The following is a 16,276-nucleotide window of genomic DNA, read 5'->3' as shown; positions in this document are numbered from 1 at the left end:
CGCTATATGCTAAATGCAAAAATGTGCTAGATATTAATGCTCCACTCTCGTGTAACTACGCGGAAACCAGCTAACTCTACTTGTAAGCCCCCCATATGAGGAGAAGGCATTTGAGTAGCTCGGTTATTTGGTAGGTCCTAGTTTGGACACCAGATGGGGGCCATGTGTGGCCTGATGACTGGACGGCGGCTTCAGATAGAGTTGGCGCACCGCCAACTAGGCTACATGCAAGTGCGGGAAGGCATCCCTTGATTGACTACACTGAGGGTAGACAGAGCATTTCCCAGGGCAGCCCACTCTTGGGTTGCGAGGCCCGTTTAGAGCCTCAGATGATCCCGGATGGCTCTCAGGCCGAATGGACTCCATAGGTCAGTTGTTTTGTTTTGCGCATCGGTTCTATCATATGGTCGGTGGCCTATTTCAGGACCGACCCCCAGTCGACCATTTTGGGTAGACTGGGTCGGTCACCCAATTGAGCCTAACCGACTTTGACTAGTGGCTATGTAAGAGCAAGCCCATGAAGCCCATTTCATCACTGGCTACAGCAACCCTGATTCTTTAGCATCCAACCTCCATCTTCTACTGTTTTTAGCATGCCATCGAAGCTTCTTTCACAGGAGCGCACGGTTGGAAGGCAGTGCCATCTATTGTATTAGTTCTATAGTAATCCAATTTTTTATTCTCCATACTATCTTGTTTTCTCTCTTGCGTATGAGATCCTGTTATCTGTTGAGCACAGACGTATTATTTTCTTACATGGTATCAGAGCCTCGACTCTAGCAAGAAGATTTGGTAGTGTGTTTCCTGTTTGTGAGCAAATTGTGAGAGATGGCCCAGCCCGCAAGACTACGAATCCCACTGTTTGGCGAAAGTGGAAAGTTGGATGGCTCTAACTATCCACTCTGGAAGTTCAAGATGAAGACCATCCTAAGCACATATGAGCTTTGGGACACTGCTACTGGGGTGGACGTGAGGCCAGTTGCGAGACCGCGAATCCAGCCAATGCAGGACAATAGATAGTACCAACTACGGATGAGATTCTCACATGGACAAGAAGAAATGCAGATGCGCTATGTTCTATTGTTTGGAGTGTTAGTGAGTCCATCATGGCGTTAATTCAACATGTCACCACAGTGGAGGAGGCATGGACGGTCTTGAAAAATTAGTACGAGACCACGAATCAGATGCGAATTCAGAATCTGGAGACTCAACTCATGAACGAGAAGTTGTTTGAGTCTGAAGCAGTAGAGAAGTTCATCACCAGGGTGAAGAATCTACGCGATCAGATGACTGCGATTGGCATCACCATCACCAGCGAGAATCTAGCAAGAAGGTGCATATGGATTTTCCCACCAAAGTACGATGGTCTTATTATGGTGTTGAATACGCAGAGAACAGAAATCCACCCCTCAACTTTGAGGATTTCAGCGCGATGCTTCTGGAGGAGGAAATGCATCAAAAGATGAGGACTGGAGAAGATTCGGCTTTCTGGACCGGATCAAAGAAAGATAAGGGTAAGGACTCTGGTAACCCATCTTCTTCTGATGATAAAAAGAGAAAGAAGAAGATCAAGTCTTCTATTGCAACAAGGCAGGGCACAAGCAAAATGAGTGTTGAAAGAAGATTGCAGATGAGAATAACGGAGTAAAGAAAGAGTCCAGCAACAGCACGTAGGCAGTACCAGTAGAGCTGTTCATCGCAATTGAGGAGATTTGCACGGAGGCAGTTCATGTACCTGTAGATGAACCATGGATCATTGACAGTGGTGCATCATGCCACATGACCAGTCGGAAGGATTGGTATACCTCTCTATAGCCGGTAGGGAATGACATCCTGGTAGCAGTCAGCAATGATGCAAACTGTCCAGCAAAAGGAAAAGGTACGATTGATCTCAAGTCAGATGGAGTTGTAAAATAGTTGTCCGATGTCCTTTATGTGCCAGATATCAAGAGAAACTTGTTGTCCATTTCCGTGATCACGAATCGGGACCTCAAAGTTCAATTTGATAAGAATGGTGCACAGATTTTGGATCTTCAAGGGAAGGTCATTGGTAAAGGTACATGGCACAACAACATTTACGAACTCTCAGCTTTCAGTGCTCGAGCGGATGTGAAGAACACTAAGCTGTGGCATGAGAGGTTTGGTCATCTAAACCTTCGTTATTTGAAGGAGATGCATAAAAGTGGAATGATTGCAGACCTACTAGAAATTTCAGATCTGCTTGATGTATGTGAAGCTTGCATGATGGGCAAGCAGCATCGGCATCCCTTTCCTAAAGAGGCCAGCAGGGCAAAGGTGCCTATAGAGCTCCTTCACACGGACCTCTGCGGAAAGATGGAGACGGAAGCTTTGGGTGGTTCCTTCTACTTCATGATGCTGATCGACGACTACAGTAGAAGGATATGGATATACTTCCTGAAGACTAAAGACGAGGCTTTTAGCAGGTTCAAGGAATGGCATGTAATGGTCGAGAAAGAAACGGGAGGAAGGTGAAGAAGTTGAGATCAAATAGAGGTGGAGAGTTCACATCAACTGAATTCGAAAGTTGGTCCATCTCTAGATCCACAATTATCTCTCAAAAAAACAAGGGGAAAAAAAAACAAACAAAGATTATGAAATGGAATTTTTGGAAGAAATGTCGTTTCCATTTCTATTTCAAAGTTTTTGTTTCCAAGCCAGAAACGGCCATTTTTGGTAACTATGGAGTAGAGGATGAGGAGATAGATGACAAGAAGACCACATGGACCGGTGGGATGAAACCACGTAGAGGGACCACGGATCAATTGCAACACAGAGACGAACCAATGCATGCATGATAGGTCCAACCCATCACTACCTTACTAGGAGGAGAGGGTCGCCCAAACAAAGGTGTCACGCTAGATATGGCCATCATATATAGAGATCCCAGAGACCACATCCACCTCAAACACCACACTCCTAGATTCACTCATTCACACCTACTAACTAACACATCATCAGTCACACCTAGCTCAGGCCCACCTACACACACCATGTGTTCACACACTCACAACCATAGACCTTATGACACTAGGTATGATCCCATTACATTAATTTGTCCTTCATTCCCCCCCAAAAATTGATTACCTCATCCCTCAACAGTAGTACATGGGATGCTCCATGGCTTGCCCACCATCATGTGGCGACACACATGGCCCCAACCTGTGACTCACTCCTAGGACTCTTGGTTTACAACTGGGAGATAGACAATGACTATGCATGGGAATACCCTTAGATCCAACAGGGTAAAATATAAGACTAACAATCATTTGAGGGAGACATCCCAAGGCAGAGAACCCTTATTGACCACACACACACCAAAAAATCTACTTTGAAAGATGTGGGGAAATTCCCCCCTTTGATGGCATATCTTGTCAGGACTTTTCCTCCTTCTCTTCCAAGCTACCATAGTGTGAGGTACATTGTCATTGGACAGGGTCTTGGTGTAGCCCTTCTTGTAACTCCTTTTCCCTTTGATCTTTCTTGCATCCCATATGCCTTCACATAAATCAAATATGAAGAGGGTCTTACCACTAATTGTTAGTAAAACAATGGCAGTGTCTACTCTTGTACATAGAAGCTCATGAATGCATGGCATAATGCAATCATCCAAATGTAAATACACTTCAACTATAATGATAGAAACTACATTCATCACTGAGCTACCTTCAAGCATCAAATAGGCTACATCATTGTTGTCAACGAAGCTCATCATCCAAACATATACATAGTCAAACATAGTCAAACTAGACAGCAACCCAAAGATCAATCTTGAATCGATACTAGAAGAAATTATATGGACAGATGACCAAAAGCAAAAGTGAAAAATGATAAACAAGGAAACTTTTGAGCATCTAACCACTTGCAAAGATTCAGCCCTGAAGGAGATTTGAGAAAAATCCCCAAATCAAGCAAACACAAATTGGAGGATTGAATTTGACCTATCCTGAGTAGAAACCAAGAGGCTTTTGGGTGAAAATTAAAGCCCTTACTGAGGCCTACTAGCAGCACAAAGGATGGGCGAAATAGTATGCACAGTAATCCAGCATTACATCAGGAAATTCGGCCAAAGAAATAGTGATATCTCCCTTGTCTGGTTGTATTGATCTTACATTTTGGTAGCAGCTAGTCATAAGTGTTGTTCAAGTGCGGCTAATAGGGCAGGTCTAAATTGTGAATGTAGAGGCAGAATTGAGGGGACGTTCGGCGACCAAAGAACAAGGCGGCACGGTAGCTCAGAGTACTTGATTCCGTTGATTCCAATAGTGGAGAGGTGAGACCTAGTGTGGGAAAGTTGCCACGGAAAGGATTGCAAAAGTTAACGGTTGGATGTGGAGAAATCAATGTTGCAAGATTCTAGTAGAATTAGGGAAAATGGGATAGACTTGGAAGAGGTGGAAGAAGGTTGAAGAAGATGATGAGGAGGTGGCACTAGGACGTGGGTGGAGGCTCAAGGAGAGTGGAAAGTCTCTAATACCACATGTTGGAGTAGCATGGAGACAAGATGGAGAGACCAAGATGATGGAAAGGGACTGTTTATTCATGAGAGATATGCCCAATGTATAGGCACAAGTTACATTCAAGAGTAAGATCATATGTGAGCTCAAGAGAGCATCTCTAGATCCAAAATTATCTCTCAATCACACACCACACTCCTAGATTCACTCATTCACACCTACTAACTGACACATCATCAATCACACCTAGCTCAAGCACACCTACACACACCATGTGTTCACACACTCACAACCATAGACCTTATGACCCTAGGTATGATCCCATTACATCAATTTGACCTTCACAAGATATGTTCAAGTGCAAATCCATTGCAGAGCTCATGTCATGGCATTCCTCCCATCGATCAATTGATGCAAGTGGAGAACTCCCGCAAACACTCCTGCATGGAAGCATATTGAAGACACATGGCCAAGCTTCAAGGAAGAACCTAGGAACTTGAGACCTAGATTGGGTATGGATGGTGTGAACCCATTTGGTCTCAAAAGAACCTCTTACAATGTATGGCCAGTGATATTCGTGAATTATAATCTTCCACCCTCTATGGCAATTAAAAAAGGACATGCTATGTTATCCCTTCTAATTCCAGGGAAACACAAAGTCAAAAATCCTGATGTTTATCTAGAGCCTTTGATTCATGAGCTAGAGATACTTTGGAGAGGTATCGAGGTGCATGACATGAGCAGGCCTCCCTCCGAGACTTCAACTACAAAGCAGTCTTGATGTGGATGATGCATGACTTCCCAGGCTATGGCGAGTGTTTAGGTAAGCATTGAACTTTTAATTATGAGTAGGAAATCGATGTGGCACTCTGAACCCACCTTGAACTCTTAATTGCATCTATTGTTTAGGTCTCACTACATCGAGTTACCATGCATGTCTTGTTTGTGGTCATTTCGCTAGTTGCCTCATGGGCAGACGCATTGAATAAGGTCATCTATGAGAATCACCATAGATTTCTCCCACCTGATCATCCTAGATATGTCGCCCCTTGGAATGAAGTCCCCCCACAGTCACTCAGTGCAAGAGATTGGATGAGAATTTGGGATGGTTCCATGACTCCTCCACCACTTGGCATGAGTCGATAAGGGTTTATAACTATTGTGTGCTATATTGAATGGAAATAAAGATTGCATGCTAACACCATGTTTTGTTTAGATACTCCATCTTTTATCGACTATGATATTGGCAATCACTTGCTTGATCCCATGCATATCTTCAAGAATGTGGCATCTACCATTTGGGGAAATTTGAATGGGACATGAGATTCTGCAGGCATAAGGGAGGATCTATGAACCATGGGGAGGATGCGTGAAGCTTGGCCACAAGAGAGGCCAAATGGTCGTGTCTTTTTTCCCCGTGCACCGTGGAGGTTATCAAAGCTAGAGATGGTGGCGGTGAAGTGAGCTATCACCACAATTTGTACTCCCACTGGATGCATGAGGTGTTTGAAGGGGGCCTTCACAAAGAGCAAGAAAAGAGGTGTAGAGAAATTATATGGCTTGAAATCTCATGATTGGCACAAGAGGCTCCAAGTAAGTATGTTATGTGCATAATCTCTTTTTCCTTCCAAATTTGTGAGTGAATTAGAAGCAACTAATCAACCATTCCTCGTGTGTTCAGTTCATACTACCTACTAGCATTTCTCGTAGTGCATCGAAGGACGTAAAGGATTGCATTTACAAGATGGGCGAGCTTGTGAGTTACTTTACAGGATACAAAATGTGAAGTGTATCAATGCTCCATGCAAGGTTTTCATATTGCTAATATGGTGTACTTTTTCCTTTCTAGATATGTAAGCTCAAAGGAAATAGATCCCACCATGCTTGAGAATGCTCGAGTTATGTCAGTGGAGGTGGTTTGTTTAGTGGAGGAGACCTTTCCATGTTCTATTCTCAAAAGTCAACTACATCTCATAGTGCATTTGGTGGATGAAATTGCTATATGCGGCACTGTACATTTATGATGGTTGTTCTTCCTCGAGTGCTTCATGAATACCTTGAAGGGTTTCGTTAGGCAAAATGCAAGCCCTGAAGGTAGCATGGCCAAGGGTTGGTTGGTACAAGAGTCACTTGTATATATTTCTAAGTTTCTTGTTGATGTGGATAGCTCTCTCCCACGACCATGGAACTTGGATCCCACCCACACGCACACACTTGGACATTATCCTATCTTGTGCAATCTTCTCTTTTACATGAGCTAGCAGGGAATCTATGTCTATAATCCGTGCGACGTGGGGAACTGGGTTAGGGTTTTGGAAGAAAAGCCGTGGGTGATGTTAGAGCTATATATAGCTTGCCCTAACTCAGCCTTAGTCCTCAACTATATATATGCCTATGATCTATGAATAGAATCACTTTTTTGGGAGCAAATCTTGTGTCAATCTCTCTCCTCTTTCTCTTCCTCTCAACACAAATCTTGTGTCCATCTCTCTCCTCTTTCTCTTCCTCTCAACATAGTATTAGAGCTTGGCTACACTCTAGTGTGACTGTGAGGAGAAAGCAATATGTTTTTTGTCAATCTGGCAACTTGATCATTCATAGAACGTTCTTTCTGATTGTTTCGATTGCTTGATCGCTAGGTTTTGAGTTGATATGCAAAAGTTATCAAAGATGCATTGCAAATCAGCATTATGGTCATGAGTGATGAAAATGGCCTATGTGGGATTGTTTAAAGCGTATGCGCCAGTTATTTTGACTGGTTGGATCACTATATTCCAATTTCAGGTAAGAAAGTTATGGTTATTTCTTTTTGCTTCACGCTGTTAATAAACTGGTAGAAGAGTGTTTGGATAGGAAGATGAATAGTATTCATAACAGAGAAGAATTGATCTAGGACATGAGGATGGAAAAGGTTCATACTTTCATAGAATCAACAATATTTTAAGCAAAAGCAAAAGCAATGAAAAAAACATACTTAATGATAAGAAGCTTCCTAATACAATGTTGCCCTCCCACTTTCAGTCTCCACCAGTTGATCACACCATCTTGCACTCAGTATTTGTGTTCCCTTGGATTAACACACTGACATATCATGCTTTTACATTCCCACATGAAGAAATAAGATGCTCAATCACATAAAGCAAACTGCTTTAGCTATAGGACTCCATAAAAATTTAGATGAAGAGGAGACCCAACACCCATTAGTCATATCCATAAAAACCAAGAGCGCAAGATTATTGTTGTAAGCGTAGTCAATCTTTAGGGATCAAGATCTTGTCTAATCGATGCCACAAGTAGAGTCTCATCTTGTCGTTAAGAGTAAGGTAGCCCAATCTACATGCTTTTGCAGTGATAATTATATGCGTTCACTGGACAAAAGGTTATCTATCATATGAAAGCAATTTTTTATTTCTATTAGGTCATCAATGAAAACAAGAGTTTAGCGCTTCAGCACTTGTGGTTTCATGTTGCTTTTGCAAAAGTAAAAGCCAATGATGCTTCACATATATTAAGCTAGTTTTTATTTAGTGCATCCTTTATTGAGCAGTTTCTTATTTAGTTCATCGCTTGCTGAGTCTTTGTGTGAGTGCTTTACTACTCAACATTCATAGAACGTCCTTCAACCAAAGAGCTCTATCTATATCTATACTCGGGTGCCTCACAAAACTTGATTGTTTTTCAGCAATCACTATGACATACATCTATCTATGTGTTGGAGCTTTTCTTTACCTGTTGGTATAGAGATAAACCAACTTTCATTAATGTTGTACAAGGGAGGACAAAGGAAAAGTGAAGATCGAGGAGATCAATGCAGTCACACATGATAGTGACAACGATGTTCTCTTCATGTCTAATTTATCTGTAGAGTTGCTTACCACTTCAGATGATGCATATTCCCAGTATTGGATTTTGGATTCTGGTGCTTCATTCCATGTTACTCCCCATAGGGAATGGTTTTCCACTTATGACAGTGGAAAGACAGGTTGTGTGCATCTTGGAAATGACTATGCATGTGACATAGTGGGAGCAGGTGACATAAAGTTTCCTTTTGCAAATGGGTCTGCATTTGTTTTGAAACATGTGATACATGTGCCTAAGCTAACCAAGAGTCTTATTTCAGTGGGTCAGCTAGATGATGCTGGTTTTCACACCACTTTTGGCTTTCCGAGTTGGAAAATTCATACGGGCTCTATGCTTTTAGCTAGGGGTGCGAAGTGTGGGACTTTGTATCCCTTACATGTATCAGGGGTACTTGATCATGTTGTTGCAATAACCGAGCAGCCAAGCACTTCTTTGTGGCATTGCAGGTTGGGGCACATGAGCCAGAATGGAATGAAACTCTTATGCTATTTGGGTTATGTACCGCATTTGAGTTTCTCTGATTTTGAATTTTGTGAGCACTGTCTCTATGGGAAGTAGACTAAATCAGCCCATAAAAGAAGGGGAAAGAAAGAGTTTGAAAAGCTTGATTTGGTGCATTCAGACATATGTGGTCCCATGCCTACACGGTCATTAGGCGGGGCTGAATACTATGTGACATTCATTGATGATGCAACTAGGAAAGTGTGAGCTTATGCTATAGCTCGGAAGAGTGATGTGTTCCAGGTATTTCAGAAATGGCTGGCCTTGGTTGAGAATCAGTCAGGTAGAACGTTTAAATTCCTACGGACTGACAATGGTGGAGAGTATCTCTCTCATGACTTTCAGCATTTCTATGATACACATGGGATTAAAAGGGAGCTCACATCCCCTCATACTCCAAAGCAAAATCCAGTTGCAGAAAAGATGAACCGTACCATTCAAGAAAGGTTGCAATGCATGCTTTCCAATGCAAGTCTTTCTGGTGGTTTTTGGGTTGAGGCAATGAAGACTGCAGTGCATGTGATCAATAGATCACCTAGTAAGAGTTTAGATGGTGGTATTCCTAAAGAGGCATGGAGTGGCAAGAAGCCCTCTTACTCTCATTTGCGTATATTTGGGTGTGAGGCATATGCACATGTGTCAAAAGAGCTTCGAAAGAAGCTAGATCCTAAGTCTAGGAAATGCATCTTTCTGGATTATGGTGAAAGTTGAGAGATGGGCTATCGTCTCTGGGATCCAGAAGCAAAGAAGATCATACGCAGCCATGATGTGGTCTTCAATCAGAAGAAGATGCATAAGGCACCCATGAGGGATGTGGAAATGAGGAGAATCACTTTCCAGGATGTGAATCCACCTGCATATGTTGATAGATAGCAAGCTGTCCATGCACCAAATGCGCAAGAAATGGTACCACCAACTACTCCCACAGGTATACAATTAAGGGTAGATGATGGATCATCTATTGGTGGAAATGATGAGCCAAATGTGGCTGATATGCAGGTGGGATAGCAAGCTGAAATGCTCTTGAGAAGATCTTCTAGAGTGTCTAGACCACCTGATAAGTTTATTCCAGGGGTAGACTATGTGATGCTTACTGATTGCGGGGAGACTTCTTGCTACAAAGAGGCTATGATGCACGAGGATCAATGCAAGTGGCAGTATGCTATGCAATCAGAGATGAGTTCACTTATGAAGAATAAGACTTGGGACTTGGTTTCTTTGCCACATGGAAAGAAAGCATTGCCATGTAAATGGGTCTACAAAATGAAGGTCACAGGTGATGATGTACCTAGGTACAAGGCCCATTTGGTTGCTAAAGGGTTCAAGCAAGAGAAGGGTGTGGACTTTGATGAGATATTCTCTCCAGTTGTGAAGATGACCACACTTAGATGCATGCTTGGACTAGTGGCAGTAGAGGATATGGGGCTTATGCAGATGGATGTCAAGACAGCTTTCTTGCATGGGGATTTGCATGAGGAAATTTACATGGTGCAGCCGGAAGGCTTTGAAGAAAAGGGCAAAGAGCATTATTTAGTTTGCAAGCTGAAGAAGAGTCTCTATGGTCTTAAGCAAGCGCCTAGAGAATGGTATCAGAAGTTTGATGCTTTCATTCGGTCCCAGGGTTTTAGAAGGAGTGAAATTGATCACTGCCTCTACACTAAAAGGGCTAAGGATAATAGCTTGATAATCTTGGGACTATATGTGGATGATATGCTATTGGCTAGCAAGAATACTTATGAGCTAGATGCATTAAAGGCCAAGTTGCATGAGGCCTTTGATATGAAGGATTTGGGACTTGCAAGTCATATTCTTGGTATGCGCATCATGCATGATCGGAGTAGGAAACTCCTTTGGCTTTCACAAAAAGAGTATGTTACAAAAGTATTGCAGCATTTCAATATGGAGAGGTAGAAGGCAGTGAGTACTCCATTGCCTCCATATGTGAAACTGAGTCATACAGATAGTCCCAAATCAGATGAGGAAAGGGCCATGATGGCCAAGGTTCCTTATGCATCAGCGGTTGGGAGTCTTATGTATGCTATGATAGCTACTAGACTAGACATTGCATTTGCAGTGGGAGTTGTTAGCCGGTATATGGCTAATCCAGAAAAGAGGCATTGGGAGGCAGTTAAGTGCATCATGAGGTACATGAAGGGTACCAAGGAGATGTGCATCTGCTTTGGTAAAGGAGACATGCGTGTACTTAGGTACATAGATTTAGACTATGTAGGGCATGTGGATAGTAGGAGATCCACTTCTAGTTATGTGTTCACCTTTGCAGGTGGTGCAGTGTCGTGGATGTCTCGCACACAAAAGTGTGTTGCTTTGTCTACCACAGAGGCTGAGAATGTTGCAGCCACAAAGGGTTGCAAGGAGGCTATATGGCTTGATCGGCTAGTGGGAGATTTGGGGATTCATACAGGTGTACTGACATTGCATAGTGATTCCATGAGTGCTATTTAGCTAGCACGGAATCTGGTCTTTCATGCAAAGACCAAACACATTGAGGTCAGGTATCATTTCATCAGGGAGGCACTTGAGGACAAGCGCATAGAGTTTGTCAAGGTTCATACAGATGATAACCCTGCAGATATGCTGACGAAGAGTCTACCTAGTCAGCAGTTTGAGTATTGTCATGTATTGATGGGCATTGGATAGTATGCTCACTGGTTGTTCTCCCTTAAAGGCACATTGTCCTTTAAGTGGGAGGTTGTGGGGGTTAAAGGTCACTGTGCTTTTACCCCGGTTATGTACAATACTCAAACACATATATAAATGAATGAAAAAGAAGATTAGGGTGGTTCTGCACCCACTAAAACTTGTGTGGCTCTCTGTCTCTCTCTCTCCTTCTTCCGTTCTTGCTTTTGTTGAGAGCACTCTCACTTAAAACCACATTTTCCACACCCTAGAGGATGTTTGGATTCAAAGTAATGCCATTTGGCCTTACCAATGCTCCTGCTACCTTTCAAAGATTTATGCAAATGGTGTTTGCTCCATATTTGGGGGTTTTCTTGGAGGTGTTTTTAGATGATTTTTGTATATTCTTGGTACGTAAGGAGAGCATCGTGAAGGTTAGGTTGGCCTTCCAAAGGGTCAATGATGTGAATGGCAGCCTCAACCCTAATAAATGCACCATTGGAGCCACTCAATGGAGGTTACTGGGACATATTGTCTCATCTGAGGGCGTCAAGTTGACCCCGAGAAGGTCGAAGCTATCCTTAAGCTCTCCCCGCCAACAACCAAACATCAGGTACGCTCATTTGTCAATCTAGCAGGATACTATCATCGCTTCATTGATCAATATGCTACTTTGATGCGACCCATGACTATGCTATTAAAAGATGGAGTTGTTTTCTCTTGGGATGAGGATTGTGATCATGGGTTTGTACAAATCAAGAGTGCTCTAGCTTCAAAACCCATTCTATGCAATCCCGATTGATCAAAGACTTTCTATATCAATCTTGGGTTTGGTGAGCATACTCTGGCAGGTATTCTTCTCCAGCAAGGGGAGGATCGGCTCATGTATCCCGTTTGATTTGCTTCTCGACAATTGCTCGAAACTAAATGATGCTACTCTGAGGATGATAAGCATGCTTTGTCTTTGGTCTTTTGCATTGAGAATTTAAGCATTATGTGGCTGGAAAGTCCATCATAATTTACAGCAATGGTCTTGCAAAGCAGGTTCTTCAATCACCAAATCCCATGGGCCGGTTGGCCAAATGGTTGGCAGTTTTACAAGAATATGATTTTTCTTTCAAAATTGTAAGAGGGGGTTGTTCCAACTTGAAGAATGCTTTGATTGATTTAGAGGAGTGCCTTGATGTAACCGTTGTAGTAGCCATAGAAGTTGGGGATCCATGGTATGGTGGTATTTATAGATTTCTGACCACTTTCTCCTTTCCTCCAGAAAGTACTAGCTATGAAAGAAAGAAGATCCGCAGAGATACTAGGAACTACACTCTCTTTGATGGGGTGTTATACCGTCAAGGCCTGGATGGGGTACTAAGACAAGCCATTGATGTAGATGAAGTACCTAAGGTATTGAAGCATTATCATGATGGATTTTGTGGAGGCCATTATGCCGGTGACTATACAACTAAGAAGATTTTACATGCTGGTTACTGCTGGCTGACCTTGTTCAAGGATGTCACTATGTATTGCAAAACTTGTGAACCATGCCAATTCTTTGGTAGGAAGGATTTGTGTTTTGGGCAACATCACCCAGTGATGTCTATCCATTCGTTTCAAAAATGGGGAATAGATTTTGTTGGGCCCCTACCCATGACTGCCCGCAAAAAGAAGTATCTTTGGGTAGCCACTTAGTATGTCACTAAGTGGGCTGAAGCTATCACCCTCCCCGCTGCAAATGGTGAGGTGGTTTCAAATTTCATACTTGAACATATCTACACAAGGTTTGGGACACCCATGGAAATAGTATCTGACCATGGGAGTCCATTCTTAAATGAAGCAGTGGAGTTGCTCGTGGATCACATGGGTATTGATCATCGCACTTCTAGCATCTATTATCCAGCATCCATGGGACAAATGGAGTAGACCAATGGCCTCCTTTGTAAATCCATGGGAAAAATGGCCATAGGGAACAGGAGCCAGTGGGATCAGAAGGTCACTGAAGCTATGTGGGCTTACAACATCACTCATAAAATGTCTACAGCTCACACTCCTTTTAAGTTGGTGTACGGTACTGAGGCAGTTTTACTCCTAGAGATAGAGATTCCGGCCTTGAGATTGGCACAAGAACAGAGAATGACAGAAGATGAAAACGTAGAGGCCAGGTTGGTACAACTTAAGAAGCTAGATGAAACCCGACGCCTTGCACTACATCAAACAGAGATCCAAAAGAATCGACAAAAGGCCTGCTTGGATGCTAAAATTCACAAGGGATGGGAAAGACACTTTGTTGAGGGGGATGTTGTGCTATGCTTTGATAAGGGATTGGACCACCAAATGGATAAGAAGTTCCTGCCACTGTGGACTGGTCCATACAAGGTCATCAAGGAGCATAGAAATGGGTCTGTACAAGTTCAGGAGCTGCATGAGCCATATGGCAAGAAGGTGATCAACAAGCATTATCTCAAGCCCTTCTTTGTGCATGCTGGTCCCAGGCATGGAAATGCTGTGTATTCCCTGCCTGGGGGGGGGAATTATTATGGATAAATTTGACCAAATTAAAAGGCATAAATATGTGTGTGTGCTTGTATGTGTGGCAATAGTATAATAAAATATGGTGTGCATAAGGCCCAGGGTTGAGGTGGCAGGGCATGACCATGTGCCACCCTTCCATGTAAGAGGACCCATAAGGTGTGTTGTACATAATCCATGCTAGTAATAATATAAAATGATAAGGTGGCATGGGTCCTCCATGTACCACCCCTCCACCTAGGTGGTCCCATAACTGCATTGAGTGAGATATGGCCCAAGGACCATGGGAGAAGTAATATAAAATAGGTGGAGATGGATATTATATTAAATTATTCCCTGCATGTAGGATAGGCCCATGTGGGGGGGTGTAGAAAGTCCAAGAATGCGAGTTAAATAATGGAAAAGTAGGATGAGGTGGCAAGATTCCTTGTGCCAACCCTCCACTTGTCCTCCTAGATGTTTGAATGTATTATAAAATTGGGAAGAGACCAATGGAGTATCTAAGACTTGGGATATGGGGGTTGATGTATGTGGAAAAATGACGCAAAGGGTTATCGCACACAATTGAGAGTGTGTAACTGCCTAGCCCACATGGGAGACTCTTCCACACACACCATGCATGTGGGAGGATGCATTTATTGGGAGAGACACCCTCTCTTGGCTATAAAAGGAGGGGGCTATTCCTTGATGGAACATGCTCATTCTTGTAGAGCCACCTAGCTAGTACTTTGATTTCTTCCCCCCATCCTTCCTTTCAAATAAAGCATGACCCTCCTCCCTTGATGTCTCCATCTCTACTTCCTCATCCCATTATGTACATGCTCCTCTTTCCCCTCTCCCTCTCCCCTTGTGCCATAGTCTCCCTCTTCATTCCCACCCTTCTTAATCCCTTTTCCCCACCCATGTTAACGCTTCTCCCTCACGTACCCTTTTCCTATATGGCCCTCGAGCGTCACCATGCCTAGTGTCTAGCATCTTGTCTCGAATTCATTTCTAGTTAATACTACAAATAAAGAAAAAGAATTGATAGAGATGGGTCGAAGATGGGAACTATAACAAAAAGAGAAGATACTGATTGGTTTGAATGAAAATGTAGAAAGGAAGAGCATATAGAGAAAGAGGCCCATGACCAAATACATGGAAAAGGAGGATATTGACAAGTTTGATTAAAATGTTCAATGAACATGCCTTTATCCATTTTCATCTCTTTCTCTATGTTATAGTCATGGGTCTTTTCTTCTACACCTTCTTCCTTCTCTTACTAATTACCATACCACATGTTTTCAAACCACTCGCAATCTTGTTTTTATTGGTTTCCTACCAACCCATCTCTTTCTCCATGTTTAATTTATTACTGTCATTGACATCAAAGAAAAAAATAGGGGAAAATATTAGTTCTATGGTGAATATAGAGCCTTCTGTGGTTGTATGGGCTAGCATTTATAGATTTTTTAATATTAAACTTTGCATCTTTCAATTTCACGAATTTGCCTAAAAATAAACATAAGCTTCTCATACAACCTCAAATTTAGCCCTCCAAGTACTCAAATCGATCAACATAAGTCATCTAGATTCATGTATAAGGTTATATTTTTTAGATTCCGGCTTATCCAAATACATGTATATGAAGTTTAAATGTACTTAAATCCATTGAAGACTTGAACATGCGTAATACTTGTAATCACATACACTTCATAACTATATTCTTGAAAGATTCACTCAAAGACCTACGATTTGGTAAATATGTTCCCCTCTTATTTTTTACCCTATTTATTGTGCATGCATTCTTTTTCATAAGTCTATTTTTGCATCCATGGTATGAGTAATTATATACTTGTTACGAGATGGCCAATGTCCTTTTATAATATAGTTAAAATTGTAAGCTTTCTATAATGTACTACTTCATTTCTTTATTAGAAGAAATGGACTTAGTTCTATAAGCATTTTGTTATATTTTCATGTTCATTGTTTCATTGTGATTTGGTCAAGTATCAGCCAGAGCCATTGAGGTTCCAAGAGAACTAAACTTTTACTACATGAAACCTCTAGAGGTTGTGCAAGGGGTCACTATAAACCTTGTTGTCACTCTTGATATATATTTTGCCTCCATAGCACATATGCAAAGGCTTAAATCTATCATGAGTCATGTGTGTGAGTATGTGCAAGAGAGTGTGGGGTTGCTAGTTAAGGAGGTTATGGAAAGGAACGGTCTTTTTGCATTTAAGGAGGTAGTCCCATGGACCATTCATCCCTTGATAATTGAATTCGCCTAATGTATT

Source organism: Dipteris shenzhenensis, chromosome 31 (genome assembly GCF_047967505.1).
Source record: "Dipteris shenzhenensis isolate YYH24624 ecotype China chromosome 31, Dip_SZ_1.0, whole genome shotgun sequence".
NCBI classification, from domain to species: domain Eukaryota; kingdom Viridiplantae; phylum Streptophyta; class Polypodiopsida; order Gleicheniales; family Dipteridaceae; genus Dipteris; species Dipteris shenzhenensis.
This window is presented reverse-complemented; position numbering follows the sequence as displayed.